General features: G+C 33.7%; 1 protein-coding gene and 1 non-coding gene across 6 annotated transcripts in view; one reads left to right on the plus strand and one right to left on the minus strand.

Moving 5' to 3' along the window:
• The window catches only part of Gphn (gephyrin), a 598,126-nt gene that overhangs the window by 410,744 nt on the left and 162,524 nt on the right, over positions 1-24,858 (minus strand). The window lies entirely within an intron of this gene.
• Trnaa-agc (transfer RNA alanine (anticodon AGC)) lies at positions 17,067-17,139 on the plus strand. Its single transcript has one exon. It is a non-coding gene; the product is annotated as a tRNA-Ala (tRNA).

The following is a 24,858-nucleotide window of genomic DNA, read 5'->3' on the forward strand; positions in this document are numbered from 1 at the left end:
GAAGAACTAATACCAATACTCTACAATCTATTTCAGGAAATAGAAAAAGAGGAGTACTTCCAAATTCATTCTACGAGGCCAATATCACCCTTATTCCACAACCAGACAAAGACACCTCAAAGAAAGAAAACTTCAGACCATTATCCCATAAATATAGATGCAAAAATCCTCAATTAAATTCTGGCAAGTTGGATACAAAAACATATCAAAAAGATCGTGCACCATGATCAAATTGGATTCATCCCCAGGAAGCAAGGTTGGTTCAACATATGGAAATCAATAAATGTAATTCTTCACATCCTTAGACTTAAAGATAAGAACCATATGATCATCTCAATAGATGCAGAAAAAAGATTTGACAAATACAGCACTCCTTTATTTTCAAAACACTAGAAAAACTAGGGATAACAGGAACTTATCTCAATATTGTAACTATCTACTCTAAACCTCAGGCCAGGATCATTCTATAAAGAAAAAAATTGAAGGCATTCCCCCTAAAATCTGAACAAGACAGGGATACCCTCTATCACCACTTCTATTCAACATAGTTCTTGAAACACTGGCTAAAGCAATAGGACAGAGGAAAGAAATTACAGGAATAACTATAGGAAAAGAAGAACTTAAACTAGCAGTATTTGCTAATGATATGATTCTATACCTAGAAGACCCAAGAAACTCTACCAAGAAACTTCTAGAACTAGTAAATGAATTCAGCAAAGTGGCAGTATATAATATCAACACCCATAAATCAAAGGCATTTCTTCAGTGCCAAATCCTCTGAAAAGGAAATGAAGAAAACTACCCCATTCACAATATCCCCAAAAAAATAAAATAAAATACTTGGGAATCAACTTAACAAAAGAGCTGAAAGATCTATACAATGAAAACTATAGAACCCGACAGAAATAGAAGAAGACTTTAGAAGATGGAAAGATCTACCTTGCTAATGGATAGGCAGAATTCATATTATTAAAATGACCATACTACCAAAAGCACTATACAGGTTCAATGCAATTCTGATCAAAATCCCAATGGCATACTTCATAGAAATAGAAAAACAATCATGAAATTCACCTAGAAAAATAAGAGACCCAGAATAGCTAAAACAATTCTAAGCAGGAAGAGAGAAAAAGGTAGTATCGCTATTCCAGACCTTAAACTATACTACAGAGCAATAGTAACAAAAACAGCATGGTACTGGCACCAAAACAGGCTGGTAGACCAATGGTACAGAACAGAGGACACAGAGACTAACCCACAAAATTACAACTACCTTATGTTAGACAAGGGTGCAAAAAGCATGCATTTACTGGAGAAAGGATAGCATCTTCAACAAATGGTGCTGGGAAAACTGGAAATCCATATGCAACAAAATGAAATTGAATCCCTATCTCTCACCATGCACAAAAGTTAACTCAAAAGGGATCAAGGATCTAGGGATTAAATCAGAGACTGTGCCTAATAGAAGAAAAAGTAGGCCCTAATCTCCATCACATGGGGCTGGGCCCCAACTTCCTTAATAAGACAACTATAGCACATGAATTAAAACCAAGAATCAACAAAAGGGATGGATTCAAACAAAAAAGTTTTTTCTCAGCAAAAGAAATAATATGTGAAGTGAATAGGGAGCTTACATCCTGGGAACTAATTTTTACCCCTCACAAATCAGATAGAGCTCTAATATCTAGGGTATATAAAGAGCTCAACAAGATTAGCACCAGAAAACAAATAATCCAATCAATAAATGGGCCAAGAATCTGAACAGGCACTTCTCAGAAGAGGATATACAATCAATCAACAAATATATGAAAAAATGCTCATCATCTCTAGAATCAGATAAATGCAAATTAAAACTATTCTCAGATACCATCTCACTACAGTAAGAGTAGCAGCCATTATGAAGACAAATAACAACAAGTGCTGGTGACCATGCGGGGAAAAGGTACACCCATACACTGCTGGTGGGACTGCAAATTGGTGCAGCCAATTTGGAAAGCAGTATGGAGATTCCATGGAAAGTTGGGAATGGAAACACCATTTGACCCAGCAATTGCTCTTCTTGGACTATACCCAAAGGACCTAAAAACAGCATACTACAGGGACACAGCCACATCAATGTTTATAGCAGCACAATTCACAATAGCTAACTGTGGAGCCAAGCTAGATGTACTTCAGTGGATGAATATATTTTTAAAAAATGCGGCATTTATACACAATGGAATATTATTACTCAGCAGTAAAAAAGAATAAGATCATAGCATTGGCAGGGAAATGGATGTCATTAGAGAAGTTTTTGCTAAGTGAAGTTAGCCAATCCCAAAAAAACAAATGCTGAATGTCTTCTATGATATAAGGGAGGTAACTCAAAATGGGGTTTGGAGGGAGAGCAAGGGAGGAAGATTACCTCTAGATAGGGAATAGGGGTGCGAGGGAAAGGGAGGGAGAAGGGGAATAGCATGGTTGGTGGAAGGAGACTCTCATAATTATACAAAATACATGTATGAAGATGTGAATTTGGTGTCAACATACCTTATGTACAAACAGAGATATGATAAGTTGTGGTATAAAGGAATATTAAGAATTGTAATGCAAATAATAATAATAATAATAATAATAATAATAATAATAATAATAAAAGAGCTCATGTATAATGGCATAATTTTGCATGAACATACTTTATATACAGAGTTACGAAAAATGGTGTTGTGAATGGTTAATTATGATTGTAATGCATTCCACTATTGTCATGTATGTAGGAAATTTTTTAAAAGTTAAAAAAATTCAAAAATGTATATAATTGTATGTTTTTTAAAGTCCATTTTCTTTCAAATATGAACTCATTAGGAATAATAAATTACATGTTCAGCACATTGAGAAACTGACACCTATGTGAGTGACTCTCACTCACAAAAGCATTAGAAATCATCTGGATCTTAGATAAAGTCCATAGGAACAATGCTCGAGACACTGGTCAATGAAATAAAGTTCACATAAAACTAAATGAAATGTTGAAGTTAAAGAATCAACATGATTATCCTTTTAAGATCAATTCAAACCAGGTGTGGTGGTGTATGCCTATAGTCCCAGTGGCTCAGAAGGCTGAGGTAGAAGGACTGTGTGTTCAAAGCCAGCCTCAGCAACTTAAGGTCATAAGCAACTTAGCAAGACCCTATCTCCAAATAAAATATATAAAGGGCTAGGGATTTATCTCAGTGGTTAAGCACCTGAGTTCAATCCCCAGGACCAAAAGTTTAAAAACAAAACAAACAAAAAAACAAAAAACAAGAATATTAGGGGAAAAAAATCGAATTCTGGAAAGGGATTCAATTGTTTCACTATTATTTTATCATTAACATTTTGAACTATAGTGAGTATGTATTTTCTGAATCACAGATTCTACTTTGAGAAATTCCTCCTATAGTCCCATGTTTGTACATGTAAAAAATGAAACATGAGCAGACTTTTATTACACTGATATCTAAGGAACAAAAAGGCATGAACATATTCAAATGACCATCAACAAGGGCCTATTTAATTGAATTATGTCACACTGTTATTATGAAAATCAATGCAACTAATAAGAAGCAGTAGGTCTTTTTATGCTAATATGGAGTTCTTTGCCATTTGTTAAATAAAAAGAGAAACATTCAGAACAGGGTACATTTATAGAAAAAGGATGGACATATTTTGATCAAATATGTATTGTGTATATACACATGTGTATATATTTACATATTTACATTTGTGTCTGGGGTGTGCGTGTCTGTGTTATATTCACATATAACCTCTATTACGGATATGAATTCTACAATGGAAAACTGAATGAGTAGGCAAGGTGGGTATGGGATTTTTACATATTTTTCTGCATACCCGCTGGTATTTCATGGACTCATTTTACATAATTTCAAATTAAGTAAAATAAAAATATTTTTTAAATGATAAATATCTTCAAGTTCATCTTTTTTTTCTATCCTAGAATGTATAATTGCATGCAAAGCCAATAGCAGAAATATCAATTTTGAAAAAGAAGTAGAAAGCTTTAGATCACCAAGAATTGACAAAAAATTATTAAACAACAATAATTTCCTAAATAGAAAAATACCAAATTTAAATCAGATTATAAGAAATGAATCACAAAAGCAAAATCCAACATGCCTATATGTATTACTATTAGATTTCTCCAGTAAATCTAAATCATAAATTTATTTTCTACATTGCATTTAAGCTATAAACTTATTTTCTTTTGGTCATTCAGTCTGGAGATTCCAATATTTCTGTCAAAAATGAAGTAAAATATTAAATTTTAGTAACTACATGATTCTATTTGAAAGCTTACAATCACACTCAATTAAATCACCTCATCATTTTCTCGCCTTCTATGATAAAGATAAATAGGGTTTTGTGAAGTTTTTCCTCTCATTGACAAAGAATTTTTCTTTAATATCTTCTATAGGAATACAAAATATTTAACACTGTAACTGCATCAAATTTTTCGAAGTAGATTTTCTACATAAAGTAATGTTCAAAAGATGTAAGAGGCACAATTTTGATTTCTTTCTAAAAGGACAAGTTCCTGTATATAATCACTCTCATATTATAGGCCCCTAGTCAAAACTAAGTTTAAAACAATAGCAATTGTCCAATCATCAAGTGCATGCAGGACATCTATTTTTATGCTACTGTACAACTGCTTTATTCAATTTTAATCATCTTTTAGCATAACTCCATTACTATATAATTTCACATTTAGTTTTTGTTTCTTTGTTTCTATGAGGTGCTGGATTGTACAGTTTATTTCTATTTGGTGTAAATGTTCCATTACCTCATATTTATTTTAGTCTTTCTTTCCTTCTAAATCCTAATAATTTATACAAATAGCATAAAAACAGAAAATAGGTAAGACATGAGTTTACAGAGCAGGAAGGGATAAAGTCATTACTTATCTAGCATGCAGTACTAAAATGTTGGTTTATATGCTTAATTATTTTACATCAAAACAAAACAAAACAAAAAGAATGGTGAAGAGAATACTTTAAGGTTAAAAAATGGAGAAGTTAAATAATTTATATTTGTATAACAGGTACATCTAAACATCAATCCATACAGCAGTTTACTATTTCATAAAATAAAGAATTCTTACATCTAAATAGCAGCCATCAGCCTTCAACTTCTGTTGTTTTGTTTTGTTGTTGTTTTATTTGTTTTTCTTTTTGTTTTTTTTGTTTTGTTTTGTTTTTTTGTATTGGGGATTGAACCCCGGGGCACGTTAGCACTGAATTACATCCCCAATCCTTTTACTTTGTATTTTGAAACAGGGTCTCACTAAGTTGCTTAAGCCCTCAATCCGTTATTAGTCTAGCTTTGAATTTGCAATCCTCCTGTCTCAGCCTTCCAAGTTGCTGTAAGTATATTCTGAGGCAACTCTTTAAGAAAAAATTAATAGGGAAGCACTGTTCAAAAAGTAAAATAAACATAAAGAGTAACAAATCATTTTCAGTGGAAAAAATACATACTTACACACACTACACAAGGAAAATGCAGCTCTCTTTTCATTAATTGATATTCCTCGGATAATTAAAAACAGGTGTATATTCTAGCCTTCTCCAAATCAAATATCTTCAGCTTTTCCAACTATTTCATCAATTATGTAATTTTTGTGAGTTCCACAAATTTATGAACTACTATCATTTCATAGTAAAATTCACATTTTATCTTAATGTTCTTTTTTTAACATTTTTTTAGTTGTAGATGGACACAATAATTTCATTTATTTTTATGTGATGCTGAGGATCGAAACCAGTGCCTCACACATGCTAGTGAGTGCTCTACCTCTGAGCCACAGACCCTGCCCCTATCCTAATGTTCTTAAAACAAGGTATACAGAACTGAACCTAAGACTCTAGAGATAGTTTGCTGTAAACTTAATATATAACCTAGATAATAGGCTTCTACTTAGTCTAAGGTTTTGTTCTTATTTGTTATTATTATTATTATTATTATTATTATTACATGCAAAAAATGACTCCAAGTGTAAAAATCAACATTAGTAAATTGATATCATTTTCTTTTGTTTAATTAATTAATATACTCTAATTTGTTATATGACAGCAGAATGTATTTCAATTCATAGTCCACATATAGAGCACAATTTTTTATGTCTCTGGTTGTACGGAAAGTAAAGTCACACAATTCATGTCTTTATATATGTACTTGGGTTAATGATGTCCATCTCATTACACCATCTTTCCTAATCCCCTGTCCCCTCACTTCTCCTCCTCCCCGCTTTGTCCTATCTAAAGTTCCTTCATTCTCCCATGCTACTCCCCCACATCCCCATTATGGATCAAAATTCTCATATTGGAGAAAACATTCGGCATTTTGTTTTTTGGAATTGGCCTACTTCCCTCAGCATAATAGTCTCCAACTCCATCCATTTACCTACAAATGCCATGATTTTATTCTTTTAAGGCTGAATAATATTCCATTGTGTATATATACCACAGTTTCTTTATCCATTATCTGCTTAAGGGCATCTAAGTTGGTTCCACAATTTAGCTATTGTTAATTGTTCTGCTATGAACAATGAAGTGGCTATGTTATTATGGTATGCTGTTTTTAAGTCCTTTGGGTATAACCCAAGGAGCAGGATAGCTGGGTCAAAAGGTAGTTTCATTCCCAGTTTTCAAAGGAATCTCCATACTGCTTTCCATTTTGGTTGCACCAATTTGCAGTTCCACCAGCAACGTATGAGTGTGTCTTTCTCCCCACATCCTTATTGGTGTTTGTATTCTTAATAGCTGCCACTCTGGAGTGAGATGAAATCTGAGAGTAGTTTTGATTTGCATTTCTCTAATTGCTAGACATATTGAATATATTTTCATATATTTGATGACTGATTATATATCATCTTCTAAGAAGTGTCTGTTCAATACTTTGATCCATTTATTGATTGGGTTATTTGAGGTTTTTTTGTTTTGCTTTGTTTTGTGTGTGTGTGTGTGTGTGTGTGTGTGTTAAGATTTTTGAGTTCTTTATATACTCTAAGATTAGTGTTCTATCTGATGTGCCTGTGTTAAAAAAAAAAAAAATCTGTATTCTCCTTACTCCTTGTTTCTTCTGCTGAGAAAAGCTTTTGAGTTTGAATGCATCCTATTTATTGATTCTTGATTTTATTTCTTGCACTATAAAAGTCTTATTAAGGAAGTTGGGGCCTACTCTGACATGATGAAGATTTGGGCCTACTTCTTCTTCTATTAGGCACAGGGTTTCTGGTTTAATTCCTAGGTCCTTGTTCAACTTTGAGTTGAGTTTTGTGCATGATGAGAGATAGGAGCTTAATTTCACTTTGTTGCATATGGATTTCCAGTTTTCCCAGCACCATTTATTGAAGAGGCTATACTTTCTCCAATATATATTTATGGTGCCTCTGTAATATGAGATAGCTGTATGTCTGTGGGTTTATCTCTGGGTCCTCTATTCTGTACTACTGATCTACAAGTCTGTGTTGGTGCCAATACCATTCTGTTTTTGTTACTATTGCTCTGTAGTATAGTTTAAGGTTTGGTATAATGATGCCACCTCCTTCACTCTTCTTGATAAGGATTGCTTTACCTTTTCTGGGTCTCTTATTTTTCCAGACAAATTTCATGACTGCTTTTTCTATTTCTATGAGGAATGTCATTGGGTTTTGATTGGAACTGTATTAAATCTGTATAGTGCTTTTGGGAGTATGGTCATTTTGTTGATATTATTTCTGCCTATCCAAGAACAAAGGAGATCTTTCTATCTTCTAAGGTCTTTTAAAATTTCTTTCTTTAGAGTTCATTGTAGAGGATTTTCACCTCTTTTGTTGATTCCCAAGGTTTGTTTGTTTCTTTGTTTTGTGTCTAGATATAGTAATTTTTCTAGTTTCTCTTTCAGAGGATTTGTCACAGACGTACACAGCCTTTGATTTATGGGTTTTGATTTTATATCCTGCTACTTTTCTGAATTCACTTATTAATTCTAGAAGTTTTCTCATGGAATTTTTTGAATCTTCTAGGTATCGTCAGCAAATAGTGATAATCTGAGTTATTTTTTTCCCCTACCCATAGCCCTTTAATTTCTTTTGTTTATCTAAATGCTCTGGCTACAGTTTCAAGAACTATGTTAAACAGTAGTGGTGAAAGAGGATATCCCTGTCTTTTCCCACTTTTTTAAGGAATACTTTTAATTTTTCTCCATTTAAATGATGTAGGCCTGGAGCTTAGCATAGATAGCTTTTACAATGTTGATATATGTTCCTATTATCCTTAGTTTTCCTAGTGTTTTGAAAATGAAGGGATGCTGCATTTTTGTCAAATGCTTGTTCTGCATCTATTGAGATCTTATCTTTAAGTTTACAATATGTAATCAATTATATTTATTGATTTCCATATGTTGAAACAAGCTTGCATCCCTGGAATGAACCCCACTTGATCATAGTGCACTATCTTTTGGATATGTTTTGAATCTAAATTGACAGAATTTTATTGAGAATTTTTGCTTCGATGTTCATTAGAGGTACTGGGTTAAAGTTTGCTTTCTTTGATCTGTCTCCAGCTGGTTGGTAATCAGTGTGATATTGGCATCATAGAATTGAGTTTAGAAGTGTTCCATCTTTTTCTATTTCATAAAATAATTTGAAGAGTATTGGTATTAGTTCTCCTTTGAAGGTCTTGTAGAACTCAGCTGTGTATCCATCTGGTCCTGGGTTTTTCTTGGTTGGTAGGCTTCTCATGGTGTCTTCTATTTCACAGCTTGAAACTGACCCTTTAAACTTGTGTCTATCATCCTGATTCATTTTGGGTAAATTACACGACTCTAGAAATTTTTTTGATGCCTTCAGTATTTTCTATTTTGTTGGAGTATAAGTTTTCAAAATAATTTCTAATTATCTTCTGTATTTCTGTAGTGTCTGTCATGATATTTCCTTTTTTATCATGGATGTTAGTAATTTGAGATTTCTCTCTCCTTCTCTTCATTAGCATGGCTAATAGTTTATCAATTTTATTTTTTCAAAGAACCAAATTTTTGTTTTGTCAGTTTTTCAATTGTTTCTTTTGTTTCAATTTCATTGATTTCAGCTCTGATTTTAATTATTTCCTGTCTTCTACTGCTCTTGGTGTTGATTTGGTCTTCATTTTCTAGAGCTTTGAGATGTAATATTAGGTCATTATTTCTTGAATTTTCTTCTTTTAAGGAATGAACTCCTTGCAATGAACTTTCCTCTTAGTACTGCCTTCATAGTATCCCAGATATTTCAATATGTTGTATCAGTGTTCTCATTTACCTGTAAGAATTTTCTAATCTCCTCTTTGATGTCTTTTGCAACTCATTGTTCAGTTAATCGCATATTATTTAGTCTCCAGGTGTTGGAATAGCTTCTATCTTTTATTTTATCATTGATTTCTAATTTCATTCCATTATGATCTGATACAATGCAGGGTTGTAACTCTACTTCTTTGTATATGCTCAGAGTTGCTTTGTGGCCTAAGGTACAGTCTATTTTAGAAAGGGATCCATGTGCTGCTGAGAAGAAAGTATATTTACTTGCTGATGGATGAAATATGCTATATATGCCTGTTAAGTCTCAGTAATTGATTGCACTATTGAGTTCTATAGGTTCTTTGTTTAGGGTTTGTTTGGAAGATCTATCCAGTGGTGAAAGAGATGTGTTAAAGTCACGCAGAATTATTTTGTTGTGGTCCATTTGATTCTCGAACTTCAGAAAAGTGTGTTTGATGAACATAGATGCTCCATTGTTTAGGGCATATATACTTATAATTGTTACATCGTGTTGATGTATGGTTCCCTTAAGCAGTATGACATGTCTTTCTTTATCCCTTTTGATTAACTTTGGCTTCAAGTCTACTTTATTTGATATGAGGATGGAAATCTCTGCTTCTTTCTGCAGTCCATGTGAGTGGTATGTTTTTTCCCAAACTTTCACCTTCAGTCTATACATGTCTTTTCATATGAGATGAGTATCTTGAAAGCAGCATATTGTTGGTTTTTTTTTTTTTAAATCCAATCTGCTGGTCTATGTCTTTTGATTGGTGAGTTTAGGCCATTAGCATTCAGGGTTATTATTGAGACATGATTTGTATTCCCATTCATATTTGTTTATTTTGGAGATTTTAACTTGATTTGGTTTCTCCTCTGATTAGTATTTCCTTTAGTGTACTACCTCCCTTTCCTGATTTTCATTGTAGCTTATCATTCCCTCCTCATGGAATATTTTGCCAAGGATGTTCTATAGTGCAGCCTATCTAGTTGTAAATTCTTTTGACTTTTGTTTATTATGAAAGGTTTTTATTTCATTATAAAACCCAAAGCTTTATTTTGATGATCGTAGGATTCTTGGTTGGCATCCATTTTCTTTCAAAACTTGGTATATGTTGTTCCAGGATGTTCTAGCTTTCAGGGTCTAGGTTGAAAAATCTGCAGAGATCCTAATTGGTTTCCCCCTATATGTAATTTGAATCCTTTCTCTTGTGGCTTTTAAAATTCTCTCCCTATTCTGTATGCTAGGCATGTTCAGTATAACGTATCTTGGTGTAGATCTCTCACAATTTTGTACATTTGGTGTCCTGTAAGCCTCTCGTATTTGATTTCCTAATTCATTCTACATGTTTGAAAATTTTTCTGACATTATTTCATTAAATAGATTGTTTATTCCTTCAGTTTGGAACTCTATGCCTTCCTCTATCACAATATTCTTAAACTTGGTCTTTTTATGTTCTCCCATAATTCTCGAATGTTCTGCTCAAGGTTTCTTACCATCTTCATGGTGTAGTCAACACTCTTTTCAAGATTATATGTTTTATCTTCATATAATAAAGGTCCTATCTTCCAAGTGATCTAATCTGTTGATGATACTTTCTATTCAGCTTTTAATTTGATTAAATTTGTTTCTTCCATTTCAAGGATCTCTGGATTTTTTTCAGAACCTCTATCTCTTTATTGAAGTAAGGTTTGTTTTCTGTACTTGCTTATGTAGCTCTTTATCAAAATGACCTTTTGCTGCCTGAATTTGCTCTCTTCTATCATCCTTGAATTCACAGAACATTGTAATTATGTACAACCTGAACTTCTGCTCTGTCATTTCTACTGTTTTGCTGGTCATCGATTCTAATAATGTAATAATGTCTTGGTTTGTTGGGGGATATTTTCTTCCCTTGTTTTTTCATGTTGTTCATGTGTCTTATCTTCTAGCACTTCAGAGGCATTACAGTTTTTATTCTATTGGCTTATAATGTCCCTGCAGGTTTCTAATACCTCTCCTTTAAGGGGGAGAACAATGTGAACAGATCCCCCCCCCAAAAAAAAATATTCATCCTTAAACCAAACAGCTGCTATTAATAAGTTTACGGTTTTGTCACAATATGCAGAAATGAGAAGTTGAATTATTATCTATAATATAAATAGTAGGTTTGCAAAGGGTCTACATTTTCTGTTGGTGGACAAAGAACCAAGGTGAGGTGTAGTCGATGAGATGTTGAGCGGGTAGAGGGTGAGGATACAGAATTATTATATCTTAGAAGGCATGGAAGCAGAATCTAAAGAAATTGGTTAGTAGCAAGACAAGAAAGAAAGTGATTTTGGGGAGACAAGTATGTGGGAAGACAGTAAAGTACAAAAACCAAAGAAACATAAATATTAAGAAAAGTGAAAAATGTAAAAATAAACTATTCAGACATCCCAGTCCTCAGTAGCCTAATGCATGAAAAGTACTTGGTTTCACAAATGTTGGGGATGTGATGGCAGGAGAAGAAGAGAGAGAGAATTTAAAGAAAAGAAAAGAAATCTCAAAGGAAGATACAAAAATTGATTTTGTTGGAGATCAATATCTTTCTAGTTTCCCTTCTCATCCAGTAAGTGGGACTGTCTGTTGTTTGTTGGTATTCCTTCCCTCAGGATGGGGAAGTTTATTAGGGTGAGAGGGTTAGTCTTGGGAGTGTGGCTCCTGGAGGTGGGGTATAGAACTTGATGGGAGAGTGCACCCCAAGAATTTTCTATGGGGCCCACTCCTGTGATGTGGGTGCCTGGTCTTATCTCCTTCTATTGCCCATAGACCTTGCACTTCCTGGTCTCTCATTAGTGTCTAAATTAGAGACCTCAATCACCCCCTCCCTTTTTACTTCCCAATCAGGAACCTTTCTCTCCAGAGGTCTTGTGGGCTGCACTCTGAGGGCTGTACACCTGTTGAGGTGAACTGTATTATATTGGGCAGTTCAGGACCTGGTTTTGTATGCCCGCTGCATAGCCACAGACACTGTGCCAGGTTAGTGCCTGCCATGGAAAGGGAGGAGTTGGGACTTTAAGGTACCTTGATATTGTTTGTAAGCCCCATTCGGTGTTCCAAGCTGGGAGGTTCCCCAACTAAAGATGGTGATATAGGTGTACCAAGATGGACGTGGTTGCTTTCAGTGATGGAGTGTCGGGTAAGGTGTGGCTGATCAGTGGTATTGAGCGGCATTTTCAGAGATGCAGCTCCATGCTATGCAGTATTGTGGCTGCAGGCTGCCACCTGACCCAGTGCAGTGTCCCAAGGTGCAGGCTACTGCGTGTAGGTGACTGTTACAGTGGTTGCAGTGCCACAAGATGGAGACAACCAGAGGAGCCCCATGTTGGTAGATGGGGGTCCACACAGCTATGGCAGACAGAGTTCCTGAATGTGGGTTGTGGCTTGGTGTCCTGCATGGGAGCAGTGTCCATGATTCCTGCATGGGTGGGCAGCCAAGAAACCTGTGTGGGTGCTAATGCCAGTGGTCCTACTCAGGCACCCAGGGAACCTGCATGGATGGGCCGCTGGGAGTCCTGCACTGACGTGGAGGCTTGGAGACCTGTGCAGCAGGGTGGCCATGATTCCTACCTGGGAGCAGATGTCAGTGGTCCTCTAATCACTTGCAGAGAAACAGTATTCCCACTACTTGAATCCCAGGTCCCAAAGCAACCAAGAATGCAGCTTCCCTCTAGCCCGCCATCTTGGATATGGCCATATCATTTTCAAAAAGCTACTCTTTTATAATTTTTAAAATTTTTTAAAAAATATTTATTTTTTAGTTGTAGTTTGGACACAATACCTTTATTTATTCATTTTTTTGTGGCTCTGAGGATGGAACCCAGGACTTCGTGCATGCTAGGCAAGCGCTCTACTGCTAAGCCACAACCCCAGGCCTTTACTTTTTTATTTTTTAAAAATACTTTTTAGTTGTCCGTTTACCTTTATTATATTTATTTATATATGATGCTGATAATTGAACCCAGTGCCTCACACATGCTAGGCGAGCACTCTTCCACTGAGCTACAGCCCCAGCCCTCAAAAAACTATTTTTAAAATTATGATGGAAACGTAGGTCAAATACATACATTTCCTTTCTAATTTATTAGTATGTAAAATTTTGTTTATTGTGGTCCTTGAGATTATTTCTTTAATAATATGTTTGTTTCAAAATTTCCAAATCTGCTTTGGAGTGTGTCATCTTACAAAACTGAATTGGATAAAACTGAAAGGGAAAAAAAAAAAACTTTATCAAAGCTGGCAGCAGGCCAGATTCAGCTTGTTTTTCAGTTTTCTAACCACCAGTCTAGACCATACTTCTAACAACTGATATCTAACTATTGCAAGAATGAAAGATCACATGACAGGATTGGGGTTGTGGCTCAGTGGTAGAGTGCTCACCTGTCACGTGGGAGGCCCTGGATTTAATCCTCAGCATCACATTAAAAAATAAATTAATTAAATAAAGGTATTTAAAAGAAAAAACTCACATGACAGAAAGAAGAGAGAAAACTACACTAATATCTCTAATTCTATTTTCTCCCAAAGCAATAACTAGCACTCTTGAAACTGCATTTCATTTTCTGCTTTAAGTAATGAACATTCTTCTACTACAGACTTTCACGTTTTCTAAGCAGTAACAAATAACACAAGTTCCATTAACTTTCTCAGAATGCATGTTTATAGAATTACAAATAACCCAATGGTACTGTGAAATCATAGAAGATGCTGTATAATCAAGGCAAATTATAAATACTAAGTTACATAGTAGGCTTTCAAAATACTGTATTTCATTAAGTTCCTGTATTCATCATTAATATTATTTCAGATAACATTTTAAAGTAAAATTTAACAAGTTCAACCTATACTTAAGTTGATTAACTCCAATACATAAGAATAACATGTACATATGGATATAAAACATGAATAAATATAGAAATTTTCCATTTATGAGGGGATTGTTATAAATTATTATATCATCAAATAACTGGCAAATAATAAATTATCACTTATTGAAAAAATCTCAAAAAAAAACCCAAAGTCCTTTTAAAACACAAATTAAAAGATCTTTGTTATGAGGGGTATTCCTTAATGACTAATTTAGTTTACATAATAACAATAAATACACATACATCTCCTTAAAAGGAAAAACCAAAAAAATGCATGACATCTTCAGGGAGTGAAAATTTTAATCCCTTACAGCAGCAAAGTTTAAGACATCTGTACCCAATAGTGTGGTCTGTGAATCTCTAAGGCTTCAAAAAACTTTCAGTGGCCTACCAGGTCAAACTACTTTCATAATGACAAAAAGATATTGTGTTTTTCCATTTTTTTGAGAGGTATATATGGATGGTACAAAAGTGTTGGTGGATAAAACTGTTTAGTCCAGCAACAATCAAGAAAAACCTCAAATTATTTTGATTTTCATAGTAATTTTTGCCACAATGTACTGTAGTTGAATGAGAAAACAAAAAGGGCAGTTTCATGTAAGAATGTTGTAATGAAGCAGCAAAAACCTCAATCCTTGAGAATGTATCTTTTGGCAATTATGTAATAAATAAAAACAAATATAGAAAAATATTCCTGCTGCATTCTGAAGTACTGTGGTGAAACACTTTAGAAATTGTTTGATTTGAAACTAATTGCTTTTCAAATGAAATATTATGTTACCTGAAAGAATAACAAAATATGTTTGACATTTAACAATTTCTTGAAAATGAATAAAATGAGTCTATCACTGAAAGAAAATTATGATTTGCATTGATAAACTTGATAAAGATGGCAGAGCACAGGAAGTGTGCATTTCTAGTTACTCTGTGGCTTGGGATTTATGTAATGGGGATACTTTTTCTCAGCAAGGTGAGTGAAGGAGGGAACTCACTGAAATTCAATATTGGACTGTCAGATATTCTTAGAATCAAGAAATGTGGGTGAATTAATCTATGCTGATTAGTACATGAATAGATACACATATAGATATCTGATTCTTTTTGTTCCCTCATTTTAGTATTGTTCTGTTACTTTTCATTGTCTTGTCTTTTGAAGGTTTTTTTTTTTAAAGAAAAATTGGTGTTGGTTTTATTTCTCTCTCTCCCTTTCTTTTCCCTCTAATAGCCAAATTTCCTTGTTTTCTCATTCATTCTGTTTCAAATACTTTTCTACTTACGTATACCAATCACTTGTTTCATCTCTTCTGTTCCTAAACTATTTTTAATCTTCTAAGAACATTTTCTTTTCTCTTAATGAAGTGTATTTTTACCATCTTTCAGAACTATTTGGTTTATATAATTGCTACCCCAACCTTTCATGTGTTGCAGTGATTAGAGTTGTAGATGGCAGAGTTGACACCTGATATTTAATGTCAGATCTAGTTCATCCTATTTATTTTTGCTGTTAACAATTACTGATCCCAGTACTCCTGTTTTTGTGGTAATCAGTGTTGTAGATTTCCTAGCAGGCACTGGTTATTTATTGTAGTGCTGTATATTGTTCTGTTATTCATTTCCCCATTTTCTCTTAGGTACTGGGAAATTAGTGGACCACTATGAGTTCACAGGGTAGAGAATGCTGTTGAGCTAAACAAAGCCAAGAGATAGTGTACACTGCTCAACACACAAACCACACTCAAACTTCAATAATATTTTAATACAAAGAACAGAAGAGACAAGATCCTCAACTAATGATCAGGCACCATACAGGAAAAGATACAAGGAGCCATCAGGACTGACTCAATGACATTCACTCTTATAGCAAAAACCAGAATTAACACAAAGACTGAGGATACCACACTTATTAGAGGTGTCAATCTGGAATTACTCCATATGGAATTGTTAAGTAAAAAAGAACAATCGCATATAGTACAACCCACATACCCTTCTACATACAAAACAAATGAAATGGAACCCCAAAATAATCAGGAGTAGCTACTCTTATTTGAAAAAGGAGAGCATAAGCCAAAATTAATCAGAGGAGACAAAGAGGGTTACTTCATAGTAGTAAAGAAAATAGTCCAACAAGAAGATATAATAAGAAATATTTATGTCCCAAATATCAGTGCACTTATTTATATAAAATAGACATAATTTGAATTAAAGATTCTGACCCCACAGCAATAATACTAGGTGATTTCAACAGACTTGTGTTACTAGGAGATAGCTCATCCAGCCATAAACTCAGTAAAGGCACTTTGGACACAAAAAATATAAAATCATACAATAAAAATATTATAAAGTAAATGGACTTAACAGACATCTACTGAACATTTTATCCAACAATGGCTAAAATTCATTTTCTTCTTAGCGGCTCATGAAATGTTCTCAGACCATATTTTAGGTCTCAAAGCAACTCTTAGCAAATGTAACAAACAAATAAACAAACAAACAAACAAACAAAAAAGCAAGAATTCCATGCATTTTATGTGACCATAATGGAATGAAATTAGAAATCAACATCCAGAAAAACTAAAGAAACTACATAAAAACATTGATATAGAATAACACACAGAATATATGAGAAAATCAGAAGCCCAAAGCATCCTTAGGAGGCCAGCATGATGAAAGATAATTAAAACACAATGAAATTACAAAAAGAACTAGTTGAGATTCCATCAACATGTCCTAAAACAAACTGCATAAAGAAGGCAAAGACTAATATTGACCATTAAAACCTCCATAAAAGAACTAGGAGGTTTGCAAATGAAGTAAAAAATTTTAGGAGACGTTGAAAGAGAAAGAGGGAGAGAGAAAAAAGAGAAATGGGGGGTTGGGGTTGTGGCTCAGTGGTAGAGCACTTGCTTAGCATGCATGAGGCACTGGGTTCGATCCCCAGCACCACATAAAAATAAACAAATAAAGTAAAGGTATTGTGTCCACCTACTCTCTCTCTCTCTCTCATATATATATATATATATATACACACACACACACACACACACACACACACACACACACACACATATGTATATATGAGAGAGGGAGGGAGGGAGGGAGGGAGACAGAGAGAGAGAGAGAGAGAGAGAGAGAGAGAGAGAGAGAGAAATGGAGGAAGGAAGAGATTAGCCAGAAAGAGACTACTAACTCCTTCAGTTTGCCCTCTGCTCCTAGTTCAGGGAGGCAGAAACTCTACTCTGGTAGATACAGCCAAGGATAACGTGGTTTCTTATTGCCTCAGATACTAGCTAGGGCTCCAGTACATTCCTAAGAGTGGCAGGACATAAACATTTTAACATTTCTACCTCCATAAAGAAGTATTATTCCAACAAGGAGAACATGAAAGATCTGGTTCTTCTCCATCATTCCTTTCCCACTTCAGAAATGAAAGAATGCTCCATTTTAGGTAGGAGAAACCAAAAATGCTAGACCCTTATTCCCCTTATTCCCATTAAATTGAAGGTACAGATTTCAAGAGAAGTAAGCTTAAGAACACAAGAAACTACCAATTCTTCTCAGTTTCCTATGCACAAAGCAAAAGTGCATTTCACAAAAGGGTGGTCACTGTGTTTGCCACAAGCACCAGAGAAGTACTGTAGATGTTTTAATTGAAGAAAAGCAAATCATAAGGGGGAAAAAAAGAAGAAAGAAAAAAAGCTCAGTAGCTCTAGCAGACTGACTTGATTTTGAACACAGTGTGTAGAATTTGAAGCCTAAGAGTGTTGAAGAAAACAACAGAAATTGGGATGTAAGCAATGAAATGGAGACTAGTAGCTCCAGAATAGCAATTGTTGAAACTTAGATAAGTTAGACATTTCAGAGAAATAATCAGGAAAAGCAACAGTGAAGAACCATCCTCCTACCTAGGATGTAGCCTCAAAGTGTAATCTCAAAATAATTCCTGCAAATGGGCCTGAATATAATTGGATCAGACTGTAGACCCATTTATGTTTATAACTGGATAATCAAAATGGCTAAGTGACTAAGGGGCAAGTAGTATAGATAATATGAATATGATAGAAAACAGGATGATATACATCCTGGGCAAGATAGAACAGGATGGTGTGAAATTTCAACACACTACTCAGAAGATTACACAATTTAAAACTTAAGAATTGTTTATTTATGAAATATTTCATTTAATATTTTGGAACATGACTGACTTTAGGTAACTGAAATCACAGAAAGTGAAACTACCAAGTTGGGCATGATGGTGCATGCCTGTAATCCCACCTACTTAGGAAGCTGAGGATGGTGGATCAAGAGTTGAAGTTCAACCTGGGCAACACATTAAAATCCTGTCTGAAAAAATAACAGTATGTAGGAAAGTGAAACTGTGAATAAAGGAATGACTATTATACAAGCTAAACAAAGTAGGGAAAAGGGACAACTAAAGAGGGCTCACTAATAAAACCACTGTTATCTTAGTAAACTGTGAATAGGGTCCCCAATAAATTACATCAGAAACTGCACATCTGTTAAGGAAACAGATTCACTGAATTAGCCCAGCCAAGTCATTAGATTAAAAAAAAAATTTAAAATGACAATCATCCCAGGGAGAAGGAGGGAATCAATATCAGAATTATTATAAACGTAACAATTGTTACAGTCCTGGTTTCAACAACAAGAACAAAATTAAGACACATAAAAAAAAAAAAAAAGAATCAGAGAAGTGAGACCAAGGGGGGGGGGGGGAACAAGCAACAAGATCTGCTTATAAAAGTTTCCACAAGTCAGACATAGCAAACAAAATCAAATGAATATGTTATAAAGCTGTAAGAAATATATTCAAATGCCTTACTAGGAAAGCATACAGAAGTTCAGGAAAGAATGATGGTCTATTTCTCATCAAATAGAGAACAATAAATAGACAAAAATTATAATACAGGAACCAAACAGAAATGCTGGAAGTAAAAAGCACACAGTAAAATGAAAAATTAATCAGGGGCGAGCAACAGACTTGAATTGGCAAAAGAGAAAAACTTGCAAATTTGAAGATAGCTTGGTAGACATTATGTAAACCAAAAAACAGAGAGAAAACAGAAAAACAAACAAAAAAATGGAACTTCAGAGAAATGTCAGACAACACTAGGCGCACACACACACACATATATATATATATATATATATATATATATATATATGTATGTATGTATCAGAAAAGGAGCATAAAGTTAAAGGTGATAAAAATATTTTTTAATGTCAAAATTTCTAAAGTTTGATGAAAAGCGTTGATCTACATATATGAAACATATATGAAACCAACTCTAAATAGCATAAAAAATCCACACAAGACATATCATCATAAAATGTTGAAGCAAAAGACAACAAAAAAAGTCTTAAAAATAAAAATGACTCATATATACAAAATTCTAAAAAGATTAACATATGACTTCTTATCAGAAATAATAAAGACTAGAGAGCAGCAAGATGAATGGCAAAGAAAACTGGTTAAAGGGGGGAGGGGAAGAACTATGTAATAAGAATCTTATATCCATCAAAACAGTATTTGAAAACTGAATGTGAAGTAAAGATATTAGTAGCAGACATATCTTACAAGATATATGAAGTGTTCAAAAACTAAGTGACACAAGACAATAATTTGAATACTCAGATAAAATCAAAAGTAATCTTGTAATTATTAAAGACAGTACAATTGCATATCTCTTTTCCTTTCTTAACTGATTAGAAAAAAATTGTGCAAAATAGAATAGATAGATAGATAGATAAATAGATAGATAATCATTGAGTCTATAATACAAGAGTTTCATTTGGGAAAGATGAAAAAGTTCTGAAGATAGATGATGATAATGGTTGAATTATACTATGAATGGACAATATTACTACACCATACATTTAAAAATGGTTAATGTGGTAAATTTTATGTCATGTGCATTTTACCACAATAAAAAAGGAAAAAATAAAAAGAATGAAAAAGAACTGGCACTTCCTCAAAATGTTGAAGATGAATTTACCATATTACTTTGTAATACTACTAGTAGGTCTGTTACCAAAAGATTGAAAGCTGGGTCTTTGTCCCCATGCCAATCTAATAAGGAGGATGTGGTTTTGAAAAAATGAAAAAAGGCATTTTACTGCTTTGCTAACAAAGGAGAAAAAGTGGATTCCTGTCCTAGAGGCTGGGATTCTGCCCATCTCGGGGAACAGGGAGTTATTAAAGAGGTGATTCAAGGGCTACATTCTATGTGCTGTCTGTGGGAGTTGTAACTCATTTGTTAATTTGGGGAGATAGTCATTTCTGAGATCTTCTGGCATCCTTCCCAAATCTGAATTACTTCCTTCATGTAATGGTTGTGCACTCAAGGACAGATAACTCCACACAGGATAGGAAAGAAAGGTATTCCTATTTTCCCTGAGATTAGGGAGGGGGAAAGATTATGTAGGAGGTGGGAGAGAGGAAGAAACAGAAACATGCTCTTTTAAAATTAAGTTGCAGGAGCTGGGGATGTGGCTCAAGTGGTAGCGCGCACGCCTGGCATGCGTGTGGCCCGGGTTCAATCCTCAGCACCACATACAAACAAAGATGTTATGTCCGCCAAAAACTAAAAAATAAATATTAAAATTCTCTCTCTCTTTCTCTCTCTCTCTCTTTCTCTCTCAAAAAAAAAAAAAAAAAAAAATTAAGTTGCAGTGGCAGAGCAGCCAGTACTATATTTAAAGTATAAAGTAGACTACTGTTACAGTAGTCTACTTTAACTAAGTGACAAGAAAATTTAATTCCACACAAAAACTTTTGGCTATTACTTATAATAGCCAAAAATAAAAAATAAATGAATATTTTAAAAAATTCCAAATGCCTATCACCTGAAGAAATGTGGCATAGTCATAGACGGAATACTCTTCAGCAATAAAATTAAAGCACTCATATATGTTACAATATGGATAAACCTTGAAAATACCATATGAAATAAGTTATTCAAAAAACATTACATTTGTATGATTTTATATAACATGCTCAAAATAAATATATAGAGACAGAAAATATACATGCTTTACTTAAATAAGATGGTTGAGGAAAAACAGGGAGTATCTATTAATGCTTATGGGTTCCTTTTTGGGTAATAAAAATATTCTACAATTGATAGAGGTTCTGGTTGTATAATTCTGAATATTCTAAAGACCACTGAAATACAAACTTTAAAGGGGTAAATTGCATGGTATGTGATTTACATCTCAATAAGGAACACAACTATATAAAATTTTTAGAAGATACCTTAAAAAGTAAGGTAATGTAGCTGATCAGGCTTCTCAATCATGAAAAACATTTGAATTACAAATAACAATTTTATCAGAAGTGTCAGTCTTCTTAAGGACATCCAAGCCATATCTAAAACACTGCATTCAGTTTTTGCTATTTGGTTTAGAGAGTTATACTGACAAAACTTATTCTGTGTGGCTTTCTTGAGTTCGTTTATGTGGATTGAGTCACTGATATAAATACATCAAAAAAATAATTAAAAAGTTGTGAATAATATATATATGAAATTATCTAATTTTATCCATTTGGGAAACACAACATACTTTAACCGAATGCACAACTGATTTTTAAATTACATCTTATTTGCAATATCTACCACATTTCCAAAGAGGCAACCAGGGAACAAAAACAGTAATCTGAGTTCACTTTAAAAAAAAATTTTTTTTACATATTTTTTTAGACATTGATGGACCTTTATTTTATTTATATGCGGTGCTGAGGATCTAACCCAGTGCCTCACACATGCTAGGCAAGTGCTCTACAACTGAGCCACAACACCAGCCCTGTGTTTTATTCAACTGGCCTGAAAATGTGGCAGAGGTCATGCCTCCTTTATTCATCACTATTTTCCAAGTCATATCATATTGTGTGATACATAGTAGGTACTTAGTCAGTATTCACTGACTTTTTAAGTTCTCTGGAATTTATTGGCTTAGTAATAAAGAAGAAAAAAATGTTTTAATCTATGTATTTTTAAATAACCTAAGTATATTTCACTCATCTGTACTAAAAAATGTCAAGACTTATTATGTTACTTCCAGCCTAATCGAACCGTAAGATTCACACAGGTGACTAAGTAAAATTCTGACCAGAATACAAATGTCATCCATATACTCTACAACTCATATTTTTCCAGGTTTGACTATACCCTTAGTTAATTTATAAGAGAGGGAGAGAGAAAATTTTATGAGAATAAAAAAAACACCATATGTACTTAATGTACTTGAACTATTGCCTTTTAAGAAACAAAATAATTTAGGCCTGAACTACTCAAACTATTTTTTTTTTCTTCTAACAAAATTATGCTATGAAGGTTGTTCTCAAAAGGAGCTGTTCAGAAAATACATTCACCTCTGAAAATACTTTGGATAATCCTTCTTGATTTTATTAGGAAAGAAGGAAATATTTTCTTGGCTATATCTGTTTCTAGGCCTGAACTACTCAAACTATTTTTTTTCTTCTAACAAAATCATGCTATGAAGGTTGTTCTCAAAAGGAGCTGTTCAGAAAATACTTTGGATAGTCCTTCTTGATTTTATTAGGAAAGAAGGGAATATTTTTTTGGCTATATATGTTTCTAGGTATTCTGAGCAACAAGTGCCTCTTAATTAAAATATATATATATATTTTAGTTGCTAATAAGATGTAATTTAAAAATCAGTTGTGCATTATGGCAAAGTATGTTGCTTCCAAAATGGATAAAATTAAATAATTTCATGTATATATTATTCACAACCATATATATTTTCACTCCTACAAGTTGCTCATTATGTCATACATACTATGAAGATGCTGAGGCTGCCCAAAGAATCAATGTTAATCAAAGTTTTAAGTGCAGGCATCAGGTCACCAGAGAACAAAATTTTGAAATTAATACAGAGCAGGGAAAAGGCAGGGTTTGTCAGTGTATATTCACTATACTTTAAGTCTGCTACTCCTTACTCTATTACCTATTCTTCCATTTGCTCATTAAATCACTCACTCATATGATCATTCATTCATTCTTTTTTTCATCCAACTATTTAGAATATTTCTGGTACCCCCACTGTGCATTAAAAACTGATAGGTGGTAATGATATAGGCATAAACATTAATATAATCTCTGCTCTTAAGAAGGTTATAAGCCACTGAGAAACACAGAGAGCATACCAACAATTCTAAAAGAGCATAAAAAGCTACGATGTGTGCTAAGAAAACATGCAGGAGCAAGACATAGGAGATCAGCAAAATAACAACCCAACTTCACTCATTTCAACCAGGTTTTTTTCTTAAATAGATTATGTTAAATTTCAAAGTTAGGTTTTCTTCTAAATTTATTTTACATTTAATTCATCACAGAGTGCAAAAATATTATCATAGCAATTATGATAATATTTACATTTACTATGCTGTCTATGTAACAGGAAGTGCTGGTGTGTCTCCTTGAAACTGTTGCCCAATAGTCTAATATTATGGAAATTTTCTCAGCTAGGTAGAGGTGATTTAATCCTCTATAATCTCTCAAAATGTCTTTTAGAAATTTAAAATTCTTAAAACATCTTGAAAGGAAACAAATGTTATTTCCTAGCTTTTCTTTTGTCATTTTCTTCCTAATTTGGGGTGAGTTATAAACCAGTGTTCGTTAGCAATCTGTACTTATACAGACTTTTGATTAGCTAATTTATTTGTGGCTCCCAAACCACAGCCAGCAATCTTTCACTAAAAAATCCATAATTGAGTTAATATAGAAGACTCAACTATCATTCCTTGATGCTTTTCTTTTGCAGTAATTAAATGCCATAATAATAATCTCCAGTTCCAAATATGTCATCACAAGTGAGAGGATTTCATTGTTTCTCATAGATGAATAGTATTCCCTGTATATGTGTATATACACACAAAATTTTACTCTTCTATGTCTCACTGTAGACATCAAACTATACCAAAACTGAAGAAAATAAAAAAGTCTATTCCTCCTTTTACAAACAAAAATTGAGAAAAAAATTTTTTTTTAAAGTTTATTGTGAGACACCAATGAAATGTTCCAAAATCATAGACCTAGAGTTCATTAAAAAAATTTTTTTTCAAACATTTTTATGCCAGGGAATCTAGTGCTTAGATGTACTCATCATATTTTTAATAAATTTAGCAACACAAATTAAGACCAAATACAATAAACAGAGAAATAAGAAAGCCAAAAATGTGGGAATGGAAAGTGCAAAATACTTGGTTGTCGGGTGGTGCATTACTGTGTAGTTTTATGACTTTGGGTAAATCACAACTTTGTAAGCTTTAGTTTTTCAATTAAATTAATTGAATATGGTTCACCGGTTGCAAAGAACATTTCAAAAGCACTTTGCCCAAAAATCATAAGGTAATACCTAATTCCTGCCACCACTTTTCTTCACACCCTTATATCATCTCCATCCTTGAGTGTCTGCAGAACCTGTGACTTGCTTTGAACCAACAAAAGCCAGTAAAGGTGATAGTGCACACTCCCATGATGAGACATATGGCAAAGTTGATAAAAGCTTCAGAGAACAAAATTAGCCAAAGGCATCAAAAAGTCCACAGTTATACAAACCACAAAGGTATGAATTCTGTCAACAATATGAATGTATCTGGAAACAATTCTTCACTAATTGAGC

Source organism: Callospermophilus lateralis, chromosome 3 (assembly GCF_048772815.1).
Source record: "Callospermophilus lateralis isolate mCalLat2 chromosome 3, mCalLat2.hap1, whole genome shotgun sequence".
Taxonomy (NCBI): Eukaryota; Metazoa; Chordata; class Mammalia; order Rodentia; family Sciuridae; genus Callospermophilus; species Callospermophilus lateralis.